General features: G+C 41.3%; 1 long non-coding RNA gene across 1 annotated transcript; it reads left to right on the top strand.

The window, feature by feature from the left end:
- Nucleotides 1-11,274: 11,274 nt before the first annotated feature.
- Nucleotides 11,275-17,784, top strand: LOC138831272 (uncharacterized). Its single transcript, XR_011373196.1, has 3 exons — nt 11,275-11,481; nt 13,568-13,701; nt 17,722-17,784. It is a non-coding gene; the product is annotated as an uncharacterized lncRNA (long non-coding RNA).
- Nucleotides 17,785-20,235: the final 2,451 nt, after the last annotated feature.

The raw sequence follows: 20,235 nt of genomic DNA, 5'->3' as shown, positions 1-20,235 counted from the left end.
CACCAAGCGAAACACAGGAATTTCTTGAGCATCTGACCTTTCAGAACAGGAAGCCAGAATGTCCTAGATTTCCCTGCCTTGGCTGGTTTCACCCTGTGATAGAGACCTCAGCCTCCTGAGCTAGGGTGATGGGTGTAAGTTACTGGTTCTCTGCTAGGGTCAGAACTGTAATGACATTGACAATACAAGTCAACTGCTTATCACAAAGGGCTTGGGGAGCATATTAAGCCTTTCACCAATGTGCTTTTCAGAACCTTGTGGGATGCAAGTTTATAATGCTAGAATCTGAGAGGCTGGGATTATGGATGTGCTACACTTGAACCTTGAGGTCTGACTCCAATTCTGGTGTACATCAGCATTCATTTTCCAAACCATATTCTCATAAATAGCAAACAGGAAAATTACTTTGATTATCCCTCAGTCTTTTTCCAGTGTGTGTCTCAAACTGAAGCCTGGGCGCTGTCCGTGAGCCCTTCAGCTCAAGGCAAACACTCTACCACTTGACCCACAGTGACACATGGGGTTTTTTGATGGTTCATTGGAGGTAAGAGTATAACAGGCTTTCCTTCCCTAGGCTGTCTTCAAACTGTGATCTTAAGATCTCAGCCTCCTGAGAAAGTAGTTTTCTTGAGCCACTGGAATCTGGCGTATTGTTTTGGCCAGACCTGGGGCTTCAAATTAGGGCCTGGGTACTGTCTTTGAGCTTCTTTTTCTAAATGCTAGCACTCTACCACTTGAACCACACCACAGCTTCTGGCTTTTTCTGAGTACGTGGCACTGAGGATTCAAACCCTGGCATTCAAGCATGCTGAGTAAGCTCTCTACCACTAACCTACAGTTCCAGCCCCAACCTTACGATTTTATCCCTCAACTTGCCTATCCACAAGAAAAGGCTTTTGAGTATAAATCATCTAAACAAATCCCTATAGGAAGTTGTCCAAGATAAATAAGACAAAGCTCATACTAGGGACATAGTCTAACCATGTGATGACTTGACAAATGCCTCGATTTAATTATATATCATGTTTCAACACTTAATAAAGTATTAATGAAAAATGAGCATGAATCAATGTACTAAATTATTGTGTATAATTTTATAATATATGTACACAACATACTAAATATTATGTGTATAATAATACTAAATAAATAAACAATTAAATGAATAAAAAATTAAATACAAAAATAATCATAATATGAAATAAACATACATATGTACCTATATATCTTATATTACACATGTATACAAATATTTTTTTCAATTGCAGGGCCTTAATTCAAGCCCTGGGAACACTAGCTTGAAAATCTTTCCCTCAAGGACAAGGAGCTTAGCCTTCACCCAAGGTGCAAAAGAGTTACTTAGACAGTGAGCTCAAATCCCAGCAATGGCAGAAATATTGGACCCAGTTCCAAGACAGTGACTTAATTTTTGTAACAGAAACAGTTACGTTTATTCAGTTCCATACTGAACACTGAAAAAAATCAGTGTAGAATTTTGTACAGCTATTCAGACATTCATCCCTTACCCCCAAAGTGCTTCTTGAGCACTACATAATTTTTTGTATGTTTTTCATTTAAAAATGTTGTACAGGGGTGTCACAGTTACATGAGCAAAGTAATGAGTACATTTCCTATTGAGCATTGTTGCCTCCTCGTTTGTTTTTCCCCTACCATCCCTTCCCTCCCATCTTCACAACTAACTTCCCTGCTGAGGTTAGTGACTTAATTATTTATTTTTGGCTTGGCATGGGGTTTGAACTCAAGTAACGGCAACTCTGAGCCTTCTGTCATATTGCTACGGATTCATCAAGACTGTGAGTTCAAATCCCAGGCTAGGAAAGAAAACTGGAAGAAATTCCAAACCAAGGAGCTTTATTATTTCAATTTAGTTAGTTAGTTGGTTAATTAATGAATTAATTAGTTAATTAATTTTGCCAACCAAGGGGCTTGAACTCAGGTCATGACAACTCTGACTCAGCTTCACTCTCCCTAGGATGGGGTGCAGCCTCGAGACCCAAAGCTGATCCTGGGACCCTAGGCACAGAGGGTTTGCAGGAAGAAAAACAAAGCACAACAGCACAAAAAGTGGGGAGCTGTAGAGGGCTCAGGGTTTTACAAGTTTTTCTTTGCATGGTGACCATCCTGGGTCTGAATGACATGGTTTCAAAGTGGACCTGGCCTACCGTTTCTGACGGCTGGCAGGCTATCAGGGAAGCCATAAGCCAACATGTCAACATATGCTCTGGGTTCAAATCCTAATCCTTACACACTAATGGCCTGAGATCACAAGAGATTTATGCCTATGCATAAGAATACAGATTGAAAGAGTAGTTCATGCATTTGTCTAGCCTAAAATTGGATGCAATAATCCTAGGATGTTGATTGACATTAATTAATAGTTTATTAAGCATGAAAAGAATAATATTTTTTCAATGAAGATATAATAAATACCTAAAAGTGGGTAGGAACGTAGTAGATGTCATTCAGTCATAGATAAACAGCTCTGGAACTCTTTAACAATATATATTTATTTGTATACCACCTTCTGCCTATCCATGTATTGCTGTTTTGGCCAAACTTGGGGCTTGATCTCAGTGCATGGTAACCACCTGATAGCTTAATAGGCTAGAGGCTTCTGTGCTCACACTCATCCAATCATGAATTGGGCCTGCTAGGCCCTGATTTCAGATCCCAGCACTGCCAAAAATTTAATCTTTGAGTAAGAAGCTGAGTGTGATATATGTTTTCCTTTTCTGGGAGAGTCCAGGGTGTCAGGCATGATGGAGAAAACATCTACAAATCTAGATGGTATGTGATATGATGTAAACAATGTAATAAATGGTATAGGTGTCATGAAAGTCAATGAAATAAATCGTAAATAAATGAATAAAAAAGAAATAAAATGAATGACCACACTAAACGTAATGTGGACTGAACATCTGTATAGAAGTATAAATCCTACCACACCAAACACGGTATCTACTGACCATCTGTATGGAAGTATAAATCCTATCTTTAAAATGTATATACGGAGTATGTTTTCCATGACTGAGGCTTGAATTCAGCCCACCTCCATGAGAAAGCAATGGCAGAAAATCCTGAGATACAGGAAAAGTCATGGAATGCGATTGATATCATCGAATAAGTAGTTAATGCATGATATGACTAGGAAATGATAGGCAAGACTCATGGGGTATCACTTATTTGTAAAGCAGTGTTGATTAAGCATGACAATACATCACAGTCATGAAATGAAGGCATCTGGAAAGATCCAAAAATCAGTAGACACATGGTAGATTGGATTCCATCACAGGTTATCATCTCTCCTACTCTATACAATTGTGTACTTATTTGCATACTACCTTCAACTTATGAATGGATGACTGCTGTGTGCCCTTCCCCCACACCCTCTCCTGGGGGTCCATCTCAGGTCCTGGGAACGGCCTTACTCCTTAGTGGCTCACAGACTGCTGTGCTCACATGGACCCATTCGTCAATTGGGTCTGCTGGTCCCCGAGTTGAGATCCCAGCAGTGCCAAAAGATTCATCCTGATGTCAGAAGCAAATTGTTGCACCTGTGTTCCTTTCCTGTGCAAGTCCTGGGTCTCAGCTAGGATGGAGAATGCAGGGGCCACCCTGTGGCCACGGAAATAGGTTGTTATCATGTGAGACCAGTTATACCTGTCATCATATACTGAAGAAAATACACAATACATCCATGAATAGCATACAGAATAGAATAACTACACTAAATGCTAAATGCACAGTGCAGTCCACACATAGCTTTGAATATATATCCCATGTTTAAATGATGCATTCAGGACAATTGTGCCGCCCCCTGGTGCTCGATCTCTGTTCCTGAGAACCAACCAGCTCCTTAGTGGCTCACAGTCTGTTGTGATCACGTGGACCCATTGGGCAGTTGGGCCTCCTAGGCCCAAAGTTCAAATCCCAGCACTGCCAAAATTCACCCGGATGTGAGAAGCCAGTCATTGCACCAGTTTTCCTGTGCTGTGAAAGTCCTGGGTCTCAGCTAGGATGGAGAATGTATACGAAACTCTATACTCATGGGAATAGTTTGTCATCCAGGTCACCACAGTTATATCTGTTATCCTATAGTCAAGAAAATACACAACACATCAATGAATAAGACACAAAATAAAAGAATGACTACACCGAATGCAAGATGCTGCCCATCCATGTATGGAAATATAGATCTTCTGTTTAAATGATGAATTTATGACTATATTGGCCCCAACAAGAGCTTCATCTCAGGTCCTAGGAATGGCCTCCCTCCTTAGTGCCTCACAGGCTGGTGTGTTCACCATGACCCATTCACCAATTGAGCCTGCTAGGCCTTGAGTTCAAATCCCAACACTGCCAAATGATTTACCTTGATATGAGAAGCCAATCGATCCACCTGTTTTCCTGTCCAATGAAAGTACTGGGTCTCAACGAGGATGGAGAATTCTATATAGACAACTCTATAACCATTCGAATGGGTTGTTATCCATGTCAGCATAGTTATATCTATCACCATACTCAATAAAATACACAATACATCCATGAATAAGAAACAAAATAAAAAGAATAACTACACTGAATGCAAGATGCATACCACACTTGTAGGTAAAGAGAGATCCTATGTTTTAAAAAGGCAGGCTTGTTATTTTGTCCAGTACTGGGGCTTCAAATCAGGCCCTGGACCAGGCCTGACATTGTAGTCTTCAAGGATGGTGAGATTTTCCTTCCCCTAAAGTGCAACAGAGCTACCCAGACCTCAGTTCAAATCCAAACACTGACAAAAGATTCATTCTGTTGTCAGAAGCCAGTCGTTGAACATGTTTTCCTCTCCTGTGAAAGTCCTGAGCTTCCACTAGGATGTAGAATGTATAGGCAACCCTATAAATATGGGAACAGGTTGTCATCCATGTCCGCATAGTTATACCTGTCACCATACTCAGTAACATGCACAATAATTCCATGAATTCGACACAAATTAAGAAGTGCACTGAATGCAAGATGCTGTCCACACATGTATGTAAATATAGACGCTATGTTTAAATTATGAATTCATGACTATCTGGACCTCCCTGGGACTTGATGTCAGGTCTTGGGAAGGGCCTATCTGCTTTGTTGCTCACAAGCTGGTGTCCTCACCTTGACACTTTCCCCAATTGGGCCTGATAGGCTCTGAGTTCAAATCCCAACACTGCCAAAAGATGAATCCTGATGTGAGAAGCCCATCGATTCACCTATTTTCCTGTCCTGTGAGAGTCCTGAGTCACAGCTTGGATGGAGAATGCATAGGAAACCCTATAGCCAGGGCAATAGGTTGTCTTCCATGTAAGCACTGTTATATTTGTTACCTTACTCAGTAAAATACACAATACTTACATAAGAAAGAAAATGAGGAGAAAAAGTACTCCAAAGGCAAGATGCTGTCCAAACATATATGTAAATATTGATCCTATGTTTTGATTATTAATTTATGACTATCGTGACCCACACTGGGGATCAATGTCAGATCCTGGGAATGGCCTAACTCCTTTGTTGCTCACAGGCTGGTGTGGTCACTTTGAACAATTCACCAATTGGTCCTGCTAGGCCCTGAGTTCAGATCCCAGCACTACCAACAATTGGATCATGCAGTAAGAAACCCAGTGTGAAACTTTTTTCCTTTTCTCTGAGAGCCCTGGGTGTAAGGCATGATGGAGAACATGTCTACAAATTTAGATTCCATGTGATAGGATGTCATCAATATAATAAAGGGAATGGGTGTCATCATAGTAAAATCAATGGTAAATAAATGAATAAAACAAAAAGTACAGGGAACAACCACACCAAACGTGTATGGACTGAACATCCATAGGTAAGTACAAACCCTGCATTTTCAATGTATATAAATAGTATGTTTTCCAAGGCTGGGGCTTGAATTTTGGCTTAGAGTACAGGCCTGATTTTCTTATCTTCAAGTACGGTGAGCTTGCCCTTCTAACACAGTGCTGCAGATTTACCCAGAACTTGAGTTCAAATCCAAAGCCTGGCAGAATAAATGGGGTGAATTGCAAGCCAGGGAGCTAATTTCTTTTAATTATTTTTTGCTCAGTAGGGGGTTTGAACTCAGGTTGTGGTAACTCTGCCTCAGCTTCGACACCCTATGCTGGGGTGCAGCCACTGAACATACAGTAGATCCTGAGATCCTAGACCCCCAAGCCTTGTGTGGCAAAAATGTACAGAAAAAATGCAGCGAGATGGCCTTTTTATGTTTTCTTCCTTTGCACGGTGACCCTCCTGAGTCTGAATGACACTGTTGCAAAGGATACTTCACCTTGCATTGCTGAAGGTTGTCAGACTATTGAGGAAGTCATAGGTCCACGTGGCAATGTAGGCCTTGATTTCAATCCTAGTCCTGACACCAATCAATGGCAGGAGATACTAAGAGACTCGTTCCCATCCATGGGAATAACAAGGTAATATTATCAATGTCACAGTTGAATGAGTTGATGGTGAATGATGCTCCTATAAAATTAGACAGCATCATTTCAGAAGACTGATTTTATTTAATATTTATGAAGCATTAAAATAATACTATTACTTACAGAATGTAATAATTTCAGGATATTGATTGATTTACTTAATAGTTTGTTAAGAATGAAAACAATAACATTAATTATATGGAGGCATTATAAATACCCAAGAATTGGTAGGAATGTAGTCTATATAACCAAATAATGTATAGACATCTCTGGCACTCTATAAAGATATATATTTATTAGTGTACTACCATCTGGATGTCAATCTGTTCTTATTTTGTCAACCGCTGGGACTCGATCTCAGGTACTCAGAACTGTCTGTCAGCTCAATTTGCCACAGGATGCCAGGCTGAGACTCACCCATTCATGAATTGGACCTTGTAGGCTGTGAGTTCAGATGCCAGCACTCCCAAAAAATGAATCATGTAGTAAGAAGTTGATGCTGACACGTTTTCCTTTCCTGTGAAAGTCCTGGGTGTCAGGAAGGATGTGCAATACATATGCAAACCTATATCCTATGTAATCAATGTAATCACTGTTCTATGAGTCATAATAGTCAATAAAATGAGAAGTCAATACATGAATAAAACAAAAAATAAAATAAATAACTACACTGAATGCAATATAGAATCAACATATGTATATAAATATAAATCATATATTTAAAATGTACAAAAATAGGATGTTTTCTAGTGGTGGGCATCGATTTCAGGACTAAGGAAGAGACTTTGAATTTCTTGAATTCAAGGAGGCAAGTTTCTGTAGAGAGCTGCGAGAGGCCGCACCTGGAAGATGGCGCCAGTTTTCGCCCTCTGCCTTCCCGATGGCGAGTGCTCTCTGTGGTTAACAACTCCTTATATGGCTAAGGCAAAGAATCTGGCTTGCTTCCGTGCACCTGAACCTATTGGTGGTTCTCACGTGGCGTATCAGGGTTGGTTACCCAGCGGGTACTTAAGGCTGTGGGGAATTCTCCCCAGGGTTGGGGACAGAAGATTGCTCAAAGGTCCTGAATAAACTGCAGAGAGAAGAGTTCGGTGTCGTGTCTCCCTTGGTGGTCGAGGCAGTAGCGACACGTGGTGGTCCGTACGGGGACTCAGCCATAACCCCAATGAGGACTCAGAACTCTCTGCCCTCAGGGTGGTGCACGGGTAAGTTCCCAGGTAAGCGACAAGAGCGGGGGGGGGGGGGGGATTTTTTGCTCTTCTCTGTAGATAGAGAGTGAGATCCCGGGGCTAGTCAATAGAGTAGCCAAAAGTAAAAGTAAAAGTTTGTTTACCAGCTTTAAATGTTTAAAACATGGCTGCTTCTTCTTCGCTCCCAATTTTTTTGGCTCTCAATGAGCTACTGCACTCAAAAAAGTTAAAAATAAAAAAGAGTACTTTAGAGAGATTTTTGGATGAATGTGACATCGTTGCCCCATGGTTCGCTGTCTCCGGAAGCCTCACGGTGGCCTCTTGGGAGAAACTAGGGAGGGACCTAGATTTTGCCTCTGAACAAGGAACACTTAAGAGCGGAGTGAGACCAATATGGAAACTGATAAGAGGCTGTCTTGAGGACCAGCGTTGCAGTGAGGCGGTAGAGAATGGTCAGACCGCCCTAGAAATGCTTCAGGAAGAAAGATCGGAAAGGGCAGACAGCGAAAAGGAGGAGAGCAGGGGGGGGGGTTATATCCCGATCTTGCTGAACTAGAGACCTCTGAGTCTACAGATTTAGAGGAACTACAATCACTCATACAACAAATAGAAAAAACAAAGATAAGAAAGAGGAGGGCACGCCTTTCATGTGCTGTGCCGCAACCTCGGCCCCTCTGCTTTATGTGGAGGACCGCGGAAGTGGCAGCCCCAGCTGTTCTTTCAGCCCAGGCATGTGGAAAGCGGTCAGAACCGAGTTACATCTAGCCTGTCCAATATTTCAGGATCCACAGGGACAGTGGTATCATGAACCCTTAGATTTTAAGGTTATAAAATCTTTAGCTGAGTCTGTGCGGACATACAGAATCATGGCCTCCTTTACTGTGGCCCAGGTGAAGGCCCTAAACAGACACTGCATGACACCCGGTGATTGGAGTGGGCTCGCACGAGCTTGTTTGAGCCCAGGTCAGTATTTAGATTGGAAGGTCTTTTTGATTGAATTTGCTAGTGAAGAGGCTGCGGCCAATCAGGCTGTGGGAAACCCAGCTTGGGACAGAGATATGCTGCTTGGACAGGGGAGATTTGCCAATCAGCAGATAGGCTACCCGGTTCAAGTTTATGAAGAAATCAATAAAATTGGCATAAAGGCATGGAAGGCCTTACCAAATAAAGGCGAGATGAGTGGCAATCTCACCATAATCCTGCAGGGCTCTATGGAGCCGTTTTCGGACTTTGTTGCCCATATGGTCGAGGCCGCTGGCAGAATTTTTGGTGACCCAGACGCAGCCATGCCATTAATTAAACAGCTTGTTTATGAGCAATGCACTAAGGAATGCAGAGCTGCCATAACCCTATATAAGAATAAGGGACTAGAAGCATGGATGAAAGTTTGCACAGAGCTGGGCGGACCACTAACTAATGCTGGATTAGTTGCTGCTGTGGTGCAATTAACCCAGAAGGGGCTGAGAAGGTGGCTCAGTGGTAGAGCGCTTGCCTTGCCTGCCTGAGGCCCTGGGTTTGATTCCTCAGCACCACATAAGCAAAAAGAAAAAGCCAGAAGTGACGCTGTGGCTCAAGTGGTAGAGCGCTAGCCTTGAGCTGAAGAGCTGAGGGACAGTGCCAGGCCCAGAGTTCAGGCCCAGGAAAAAACCTATTCAAAAAACACTGCAAATTTGTCTAAACAGTTGTCTAGTTATCTTTTAGGTAATTGAACTGGGGAGTTCGACAGCCTGATGGAACAGCTCAGGGTTGCCATCGTCACGGTGAACTCGACACGAGTGGATGCCGGATTGGCGGAGGGGTTATCTTCATGGATCTCCACTGCTATGAATCATCTTAAGGAGTGGGCGGCTTTGGGAGCCCTGACAGGCCTCCTGGTGTTAGCCTCCTTGATATGTCTGTGGTGCATTTGCCAAATTAGAGGTTCTCAGTGTCGCAGTGCAGCCATGATTATCCAAGCCTTTACAACCATTGGAGCAGGTCAGTCCCCCCAAGCATGGCTTGCCACCCTAAAACAATGAACACAGATTGCAATGCCAAAGTATTGCAGTCGAGAAGCATGAGTTTTGCCCTCGAGGAGAGCATGTTTGATTGCACACGGGTTCGAGTCGCCTTTTCCCGTCCTTGTGAAAAACGAATCAATGGACAGGCTGAATCATCCCTAGAGAAGGTACCCTCTGGGAGAAGGCTTGTATGCAGTCCTTGCATTGCACAACAGGGATCAGACCTCTGTTCTCATCTGTGTTCTTTAAACAAAAAAGGGGGAATTGTAGAGAGCTGCGAGAGGCCGCACCTGGAAGATGGTGCTGGCTTCCGCCCTCCGCCTTCCCGATGGCGAGTGCTCTCTGTGGTAAACAACTCCTTATATGGCTAAGGCAAAGAATCTGGCTTGCTTCCGTGCACCTGAACCTATTGGTGGTTCCCACGTGGTGTATCAGGGTTGGCTACCCAGCGGGTACTTAAGGCTGTGGGGAATTCTCCCCGGGGTTGGGTCAGAAGATTGCTCAAAGGTCCTGAATAAACTGCAGAGAGGAGTTCGGTGTCGCGTCTTCCTTGGTGGTCGAGGCGGGTAGCGACAAGTTTCCCCTTTCTACACAGTGCAACAGCAGGGATACCTAGGCCACCAGTTCAAATTCCAGTCCTAGCAGGAGAAAAAATAGCATCTCCATGCTATGTGATGCCCAATTCATAGGTATTTCATTTGGCCTCCATTTAATGAATGTGATTGTTTAAATGCTTCATAAAGTATTAATTAATATCGACCAGTGTCCTATAATGTAATTGCGTATAGTTTTATCCTCAAATCATTCAAGTACTGCCCATTTAATCATGATATACATCACATTCCTTTGGTAGTCATATGAATAGGAATGAGTTTCATAGGATCTCCTGCCATTTGTTGGTGGTAGGACCAGGATTCAAACTGTGGGCTCCAGCTCCTACCACTTCAACCTGAGGATAGGGAACTCACAGGTCTGTCCAAGAACATCAGCAAAACCAATGATTAGCCAGGCATCAGTGGCTCTCAGCAGTCTTCCTTAAAACTTACAAGGTTGTGAAAGGAGGATCATGGTCAAAGTCACCCTAGACAGGAAAGCCCTTGAGACTCCTGTTGAACTAGTGCCAACAAAGCCAGAAGTAAAGCCATGTGGATCCAGTGGTAGAGAGCTAGCTTTGATCAAAAGCAACTCACAGATTGTGCCCAGATCCTGAGTTCAAGGTCTGGGAACAAACAGACATAGACAACAATCTGTGCAGCCATTCGGCTAAAGCAGGTCACCCTCTTGTGCCCAACTGGCATGGACAGAGTTCCCTGGGAAATGGGCTGCGTCATTTTGACTCCTCCCATTCTGCCTGCATCACACGATTCCAGCCACACCCCCATTGTTTCATGGTTCTTTCTGACCAATGGGATACAAGAATGGTGGCCACACCCACATTCCATGCCGACCAGTAGCACCATGATTCCCTCTGTTTGTTGACACCACTACCAGCAGTTGAGAAAGGTAGAGGTGGCTGAGTAAAATACTCGAGGCCTAGGAGGAAAGGGCTTCCTCAGGCCCATCATGTGCCTGCCTGAACTCTGGCCCCCTCCCCCCCTTCCCCATGGAGCAGCATTTCAAACCTGGTGCTGTGGGCTCAGACCCATGGTTTCCTCAGGCAATGGTGCAAGGGTGTGCCACGAGCCAGCTTGCTGCCCTGACCTGGTCCTGGCTCCCCTGTCCTCTGCTCAGGGCCTGAGCGTGTGTCATGCCTCTGCCATTGCTGCTTGCCCCACCTGTAGCAGCTCCCAACAGCTTCTGCCAGCAACACATGTGAGTGGCTGCCACACATCCCTGCACCCTGCACCCCATATCACCTCCTCTCTGACCTGGACCCGCGCCTCCCCTGTGCCCCACAGTCTGGCCTACGCCATGCCACAAATGTGCCCCAGGGGTAGGGGTGGGTGTTGACCCGAGGATCTCACCCCCATCCCCAGAGGCTAGTGTCCCAGGAAACCAGGAGATATATGGTTGGGTGAGGAGTGGGCGCCACAGATCCCTTGGCCTGGAGTAGTGGGAGCCACACTGCCGCACATCTTCACCCCTCCTCTCCCTGGTGAAAACCTGGTGGCTTTAGTCAGAGGTAGGGAGGAGCATGTCTACACCTGCCTTCTGGGGTCTTTTTCTTTTTTTCTGGGGATTGGAGGTGTTGGATGCAGAATATAGACACCCTTCCTGTGTGAGCTCTTGTGTTCTGTGTTCGGTCAACGTTTCCCCTGAAGACAGAGAAACACATAGAGAGAAACATAGAGAGACAGAGAGAGAGAGAGATAATCTTTTTCCTTGTACAGCCTGACTGTGCTCAGGTGAGTGATCAGTTGGCAAATTGCAGGTGCTGCATGGATGAGTCTTCTGTCACCGGTCTGGATGTGTGTGTGTGTGTGTGTGTGTGTGTGTGTGTGTGTGTGTGTGTGTGTAGAATTGGGTTGTAACAAGGAGGCAGAATGCTTTGGTAACTTCTACCTGCTATCTTTGAGGCAGGTATGGGCTTCACAGCTGAGGTCTGGGGGCCTGGAAAGGTGAGAGGCTTGAAGGGGACCCAGCACTGTTAAATTACAAGAACAAGGGATCTGTGTGCAATGGGGCTGGGTACTCCCTTGAGCCTGATTGGTGGCAGTGGGATATTTGGAGGACCTGGGAGTCTGGCCTGCAGGGGATGGCTTCCCAAGGGGACAGAGACCATGACCAACACTTAGTAAGGATACGAGTTCTGCTAGTATGGAGTGCAACATCATAGGTCAGACTCTGGGTCTTCTCATCATGATGTCTGATGGGCGAGGCCAACCCTATCTTAAATCTTGAGCTGTGATCTTCATATCTCAGCCTCCTGAGTATCTAGGATTATAGGCATGAGCCTCTGGCACTGGGATTCTGGTTCTTTTTGGTATTTTAGGGTTAGACCTTAAGACCTTAGGCTTGCCAGTCAGGTCTTCTACCATGCGAGTCAAGCATTTCTGTCTTGGGCATTTCTGAGATGGAGAAGTAATATATGCTCATGCTGGGCTGGATCATGGTCCTCCTATCTGTGACAGGCATGAGCCACCAGGCCCGGTCTTCTGTAGTTGGGATGGCAGACATGTAGCACCACGCTCAGTCATTAGTTTAGATGGATTGTCCCAAACAAAGTCCACAGCAGCCGATTCTTGACCAGAAGTGAAGCTCTGGGTTGGGCCTCAACCATTGGACTTCAATCTCCTCATGGTACAGTTGAGGAAACAAAGGATTAATACAGAGGGATATCTGGAACAGGGACAGGCACAGAGGGAGGGGCCATCTGATCCTTTTCTTGGCAATTCTGTGACCATATGAGAGGAAGATTCCCAGAAAGATCTCAGATGGTGTGTGTTATTAATGGTGAAACAGGTATAGGATTATGAAACAAAACATGGCTCTCTTTATTACCCTATCCCCATGCGTAACAGGATCCTTCATTTTGTTCACTTTTGAAGCTGGGGAAACTGAGGCACAGAGAAGCCAGGTGACCTACTAATGACTCCTAGCTGACAGGAAGCTCGGCCTGACTTCTCTGCCATGCTCCTTAGGACAATGGGCGCTATTCAGTCCACTTCTTGTGGTGGGAAGTCCACTTCTTTTCAGTCATGGGGCTTGAACTTTGGGCCTGGGGCAGCTCCCCAAGCTCCTCAGCTCAAAGCTAGTATTCTACCACTTGCGTCACAGCACCACTTCCAGTTTTCTGGTGGTTTTTGGAGATAAGAGTTTCACAGATGTTCCTGCCGGGCTGGCTATAAACCACGATCTTCATATCTCAGCCTCCATTGTACTTAGGATTATAGGCCTGAGCCACCGGCACCTGGCTTAAGTGTAATTCTGACCTACTTTCTTTCTCTTTCTCTCTCAGGAACTGATTCAATGGGTGCTGGAGGAGGTGGCCCAGCATCCCCATATGGTTGGAACCAAGGTGGCCCTCTCATTCTGGAGGTAGACTGTGGGTCAGGCTCTGTCTTGCTCACTCTGTTGTACCAGCTCCAAGAGGTAAATCCCTCTGTGCCCTGCCTACACTGTGACAGTAATCCATTGCCCAACTAGCCTTACTGGACTCAGTACTGTGTTCAATGTTCTTTTCTAGCAAAAATTTCTGGTTAAAATTATGATACATAGTTACAGAATGAAAATGTAATGCCATCTTAAGAAAGTCATTTAGGGTTCTGGGAATGTGGCTTCATGGTATGGTGATTGCCTAGCATGCATGAAACCCTGGGTTCAATTCCTCAGTACCACATAAATTGAAAAGGAAACACTGGAAGTGGTCCTGTGCCTCAAATGGTGGATGGTTAGCCTTGAGGAAAAAAAAATCTGAGGAATAATTCCCAAGGGCTGAGTTTTAGCTCGAGGACTGCCAAAACAACAACAGCAACAACAACAACAACAGTCTAAGTGAGATTTGGAAACTCTTTTGGCAAGTCATCGCACCAAAAGGGCAGAGGCTAATTAACAGTTGTGACAGAAGAGAAGGAATAACTCCAGATGGAAAGAAAAAATGATAGTAACTAAGGTATAGCAGAAACCGTTCTAGGAAACCATTTTTGGATATTGAAGAACTAGTTATCAGCTAGGCTTATTCCTCATTGCCCTTTAACATTCAAAATCTCCTAGGCTAGTTCTTAATCTCTGTGTGATAAATGTACCTCCTTCTATGCTGTTCTTTCATACCTGATCTACTTTGCTTTCTAAAAATCTGTCTTTCTATATTTCTCTGTGAACATTTTCTGATACTAAATACACCTACAAAGATGAAAGAGGATGCTAATGTAAGAGTCCCATGGCTCATGGGTCATTAATGTAACAAAATGGGAAAGGAGGACATATTTATTGCTAACTCAATCATTCTGACAAGCTTCAATGTCACATCATTTGGTTCAGATTTACATTCTTTGTCTACATAGTGACATTAAGTGCACATAAATGCAAATATGAGCCGGGTGTTGGTGGTTCATGTCTGTAATCCTAGCTACTGAGGAGGTTGAGACCAGAGGATTGTGGTTCAAAGCCAGCCTGGTCAGGAAAGTCCATGAAACACTTACCTTCAATTAACTCCAGAAACTCGGAAGTGGTGCTGTAGCTAAAGAGGTAGAGTGCTCAATTTGTGCTGAAAAGCTGAGAGACAATGCCCAGGATCAATATTCAATAATCACAACCAACAAAAAATTACAAATATGGCTTTAAGTTTCCCTCAAAGGAATGATGAAGTCAATAGTAATCTTCCCAAATGATTTAGTAGTGCACCTACTTTTGCTGAGTTATTTGTTATGGCTTCTTTGCTAAACATATTCTCTTTTTTAAAAATTGTCAAATAGTAACTTTATAATAAACTTCATCTAATATTTCTTGGTTCAAAAGAGAAGTACATACAGTTGAGGTCACTTAGATTTCTTACTGTCTTAGTTCAAAGCCAACCCAGGCAAGAGAGTCTGTCAAACACTTATCTGTAATTAAACACCAAAAAAGCCAGAAGTGGAGGTTTGGCTCAAGCATCGGAGTATTGGTTTGGGCCACTTTGGAAAGAAAGACAACTGTTCAGGGACAGGGGCCAGTCTCTAAGTTCAAGCCCCAGAACCAGCACAAACTAAATAAACAAGGAAACAAAACAAACCCTGGGTATTTCTTTCGGACTCTCTTTAAAATAGTGGTGGTCCGAAAATAGGCTGCTTTTGCTGATCATACTCACTGGATCCTGCTTTTTTGGAATCCTTATTGCTATATAAAACTCAGGACTTGACTAAAGGAATTGATAACTGATTCCTGCAACAAGAGAATCATCTCAGGAGTGAAACATCCATCCATAAGACACTTCAAAACCTCCATATCTTTGCTTCTTTGCAATAGAACATTTTTAAAATAAAGTGACTTCCTTTTGTTCTATACTGGCCTTCAAATGACATATTGTTTCCTTATACTCTCAACCAGAAGTTCACAGACAAGTTTTATATGAGTAAAGGACACACTCACAAAAGTCAGGGACAGAGTTTCCTTCCAGCCTAGGATCCTTTTCTTATATAGTAAAAAGGAAAGCAATAGTTAACTTGAATTTGTCATTTCACTATATTCAATTCCTCTCCTAGGATCAGTTTCCACATCCAGTAACAGTTACTTCCACTTACTTCCAGTAACAATCTATGGTGCTGCTCCAGAAATAAATGAATGTTTTCTGGCTTCATTGAAATAGCACAAGGATACTTTTGGCCATGAGGTAACACGTGTTTCAGAGACAACTTAGTAAAGAGAAATGAAATTTAAATTGCTTATAAATACATTATCCATGAGAACATTTTGTTCAAACTTCCTATGTGTTCTGTCAATTAAGATGAATTTTAAATGGGAAGAAGGTTCTCAGATCATTTTTGTGAGTCTTTGTGCTGTACATTAATTTCCCAAGTGTACATGAGTTAAGAGTAAGAGAAACAATAGCAACTATAGGTGAAAAAGAAGTTCTGTGTTTATGTACAAGTGTTCAATAAAATATAGAAAAATAAATAAATAAATAAATAAAAAATAAATAAAATATTGAAAAATAAACCCAAATCCAATATGTAGATTTATGGGAATAATATAGAGAAAGCATTACTCCTATGTGGAACATGAAGCATGAGGCCACTGCCTTTCTAAATTATGCTTGCTAATCACGTAAATGTGCAAAAAGGAGAATGGAAGAATGATTCTGTTTCCAATGCAAGTCAGATATAGGAGAGTAGATGTAACTGGAAAAAAAGAATCCATCTTGAGAGAACAGGAATTATACCAGCAATGAACCTGGTGGCTAAGATCACATTTCTTATTCTTTCCTTTTCTTATATTCTTTTTGTTGTTGTTTTTGTTGTTTGTGGCCCTTGAAATATAGGACAGGTTGCTGTCCCTCAGCTCTTCAGCTCAAGGCTAGTGCTCTTCCACTTGAGCCACAGTGCCACTTCCAATTTTCTAGTAATTATTGGAGAAAAGAGTCTCCAGGACTTTCCTACCCGTGCTGGCTTTAAACCCCAATCCTCAGATTTCACAACAACTTGGTTTAGGATCACATTTCTAACAGTGTACACTCAGGATATGTAATGTATATGTTCATCTATCTTTATATGAATTCTTGAGTTAAAAATCTGGGCTACACGTTAGACTTTACACTCACAAAAGTGTTTGAAGTTTAAAAGTTGATACTCCTGGAAAAATAAAACCTAAGAATGTAAAGGAGTCTGGGAAGTTCAATTTGCATTTAGCTTGGACAGCATAGGCTTTGAGACACTACCTATAATTAATCAGCCAAAAGCTGGAATACCAGTCAAGAGCAACATTGCTGAATAAGAGCTTTAGGTTTTTGCATACATACATTCGAACATACACATACACACAGAGGCACTTATAGGTGCACACAAAAAGACACAAATGAAACAACTCTTAGAATATGTAGAAAAGTTAGAAAACAATAGAAAATAAGTCCTGAGTAAGATTAGAATCAAATGATAATTTTAAATATTAGAAAGCCTTCAAGTGATCTTTCCCCCAGAATTTGAGAATATTACATAGGTAGGGACAGAGATAGTAAGAGAGTCAAGTAATCATTATTATTATAAGATCCATGGTAGAATGAGTCAGGGAACCCTGCAGGTGCATCTGAAAATGTTCATATCCTGTGTCAAATGTTAAAACATCTTTGAAAATAGTACATAAACAGTCTGAGCATTCAGTCTAGTGGATAAGATCATAGGAGAAGTTCAGAATTGCTAGTCTGTTTCTAGATTAAATAAACAAACTATGGCAGGGCAAAGTGCTACAAGCTTGGAATTATAGCACTCAAACAGGAGAATAGAGAGTGGAATTACATAACGGTACCTTCCCTGGACCAGGTAGAATAATTTTGTCTCAGTAAAACAAACCAAACAACAAAAATGGAATACACAGTTGGAAGTTTGGGCTAATTTTGTCATTATGATTTGAGAAGTCAAGTTTCCTATTGAATGCAACTCATATATATCCTCACTTGTGTTTTAAATGCTCTCATTATTACAGAACATTCCTAGATGAAAAATAGCTCATGATTCCCATCCAAAAATTTGCAAAAGTAAGTAAGCCTCATTCTGTTGGATTCCAAATTAATGTTGAAGTATTACAAAAGCTTAAATCTGGAGAAATAGCAAAGTTCATCTAATGTAGGACTTTGTAGACCTTGTTAAATTAGAATTTAGATTTAAAATATATTTTTTGGTTTTGTTTGTAATTTCATATTCTATAGTATACTACAAAATTATTTTTAAGTAGAGGGATTAATTGAAAAATTCACAAATGATTCTGGCATTCTATTTGTCTAGATATTCTTTCAAGAGAGTTATAACACTATGTTAATGTGAATAATCTAGACAGAGTTGCCAAAAAATGGATGACATTAATTTATACATTTAGAAAAACCAATTTATTAAGGATTTGGTTTAATATGGTATGAAGAGAGTAATTGTGTGACATCTTCTTTCTTCTACCTATATGTAACACAGGAAGTCATTTCCTTATTTACGGGCCTCTGTATACATGGAGAAAAATGCTAGGTTTGGGGTTTGTTTTCAATTTTGTTTTTGTTTTATTGGTTGATCCTAGAGCTTGAACTCTTGGCCTGGACAGTGTCTCTGAGCCTGTTGATGCTCAAGTCTCGTGCCCTACCACTTCAACCTCAGTGCCACTTGAGTCTGGCTTTTGTGGAGAATTTTTTTGGAGATAAGATTCTAAGAAATCTTCCTGCCTGGGTGGGCTTTGAAACATATTTTTTTTATCTTAGCATCCTGAATATCTATGATAGTTAAAAAAGTATAAATATAAAAAATATTTGCAAGTGTTCTGATCTCAAGAATACTAGCGGAGGAAAAATGATGCAGCTCAATGTATTATAGTGTTCTTTTCAGAATAAGGAGGGCGTCACATTAGCAGAGGTGTAGTATTTTTTCAAAATAGAGATAAGGTATTCATGATGTGAATTAAGGAATTTTAAGGTGCCCCTTAAAAGTTGGAAACTGTTGGGCTAGGATGACTTTATGGCATAAATCTTGGGATTGATGGTCATAGAAATAATAGCTTAATCTGATAAACAATAGCTTACTCTTGAAGAATTAATTATTACATATGCTTCATAGTTTTATCCTCTACCAGAATGTGGCTATTTTTCTGTTGACTTCTCAGTCTGTAACACCCCATTGGAAACTACACCTATTGCAGAATTATATAACATGCAAACAGGTACTGTTTGGAATCTCTCAGAAATGTTAAGAATTTAAAAATGAGTAGTTATTAGTCATAGGAATTTTGAAGAACACATATATTCTGTCCTCTTAACAACTTACTTACTATTAAAAGTTATGGGTTTCCATAGCATTAAACAGTTTTCTGTTTTAGAATGAGAAAGTACTAAATTTATTCTTTTTTGAAAATTTTGGCAAGTATATTGTGAAAATATTGTCTAGTTGGATAACATTCAAGTTGATCACCCTCTGATAAATAAGGGGTAATTAATTCAAATTAGATGCCAAATAGTATTGATTTTTAAAATATTACTACATAAAGAATATTATTTCCTGTGCCAATACAGTGAAATTATATTTTATGCAGCTTATTTTTCAATTTTATTATCAAAGTGATGTACAGTGGGGTTACAGTAATTGTAAGGTATTAAATCATAACTTTTCAAATTTGTTAACCTTCTCTCATTTTCTCATAGTTTTCCTTCATCCCTTCATCCCTCACAAGTTGTAATGTACATTTCCAATATATTGTCTTGTGAGTATTGCTATTGCATTGGTTTGCCTTTTGTCCTTTGTCTCACCATTATGCTTTTCCTCTTCCCTTCGCTAATTAAGGTAAATGTTTATACAATACAAAATGATATACCGGAAGGATAAACCATAGGGGGAAAACCCAAAGAAAACAGAAATCACATAGTTCATCAAAAACAACAACCACAAATGAAAAAAATCTGGTTCCATATCTTGGAATTAATTTTGCTTAGCATCAGCTAATATGGTTATATATATGCATAACAAAGCCACTGGAATATAATAGCTGCATGGATAATATATCATGAAAATAACATGTTAACTTTTTGATGGTTATGGTGGAATTAGGATTGGTGAATTCACGGTTCTGATAAAGGATTTTCAAGAGTTTTAAAGTTATGACAGGTAAATTTTAATTGTTCAAAATTTTAACAACTTAGCCTATTACAAAAATTTAAATTGCCTGGAAGAATAGTTTTCATGCAAAGAAATCCAATGAGACTTAGTAGAGAGGGAACAATGTGGATGAAGATGGCTCTTTTTCACACTAAACAAACAAACCTGTAAATCCTGTAGGGTCCCTTGGAATTATCCTTACCCAGGAAATATATTTTCACTGTTTGACACAAGGTTGTATTGGAATTTAAATTCAAAGTTCTTAAAAATTAAGGCATCAAAATTTGTGAATTTACCTTTAATTACCAAAGAGCAATTCTCTGAAAAAGATAATTTGAGTCAAACAATTTAGGGAGAAAGTGCCCTTCACAAT

This window comes from Dipodomys merriami, unplaced genomic scaffold, assembly GCF_024711535.1.
Source record: "Dipodomys merriami isolate MVZ:Mamm:240054 unplaced genomic scaffold, mDipMer1.0.p SCAF_190, whole genome shotgun sequence".
NCBI classification, from domain to species: Eukaryota; Metazoa; Chordata; class Mammalia; order Rodentia; family Heteromyidae; genus Dipodomys; species Dipodomys merriami.
Note: the sequence above shows the minus strand (reverse complement) of the source record. Positions and strands in the feature narration are given on the sequence as shown.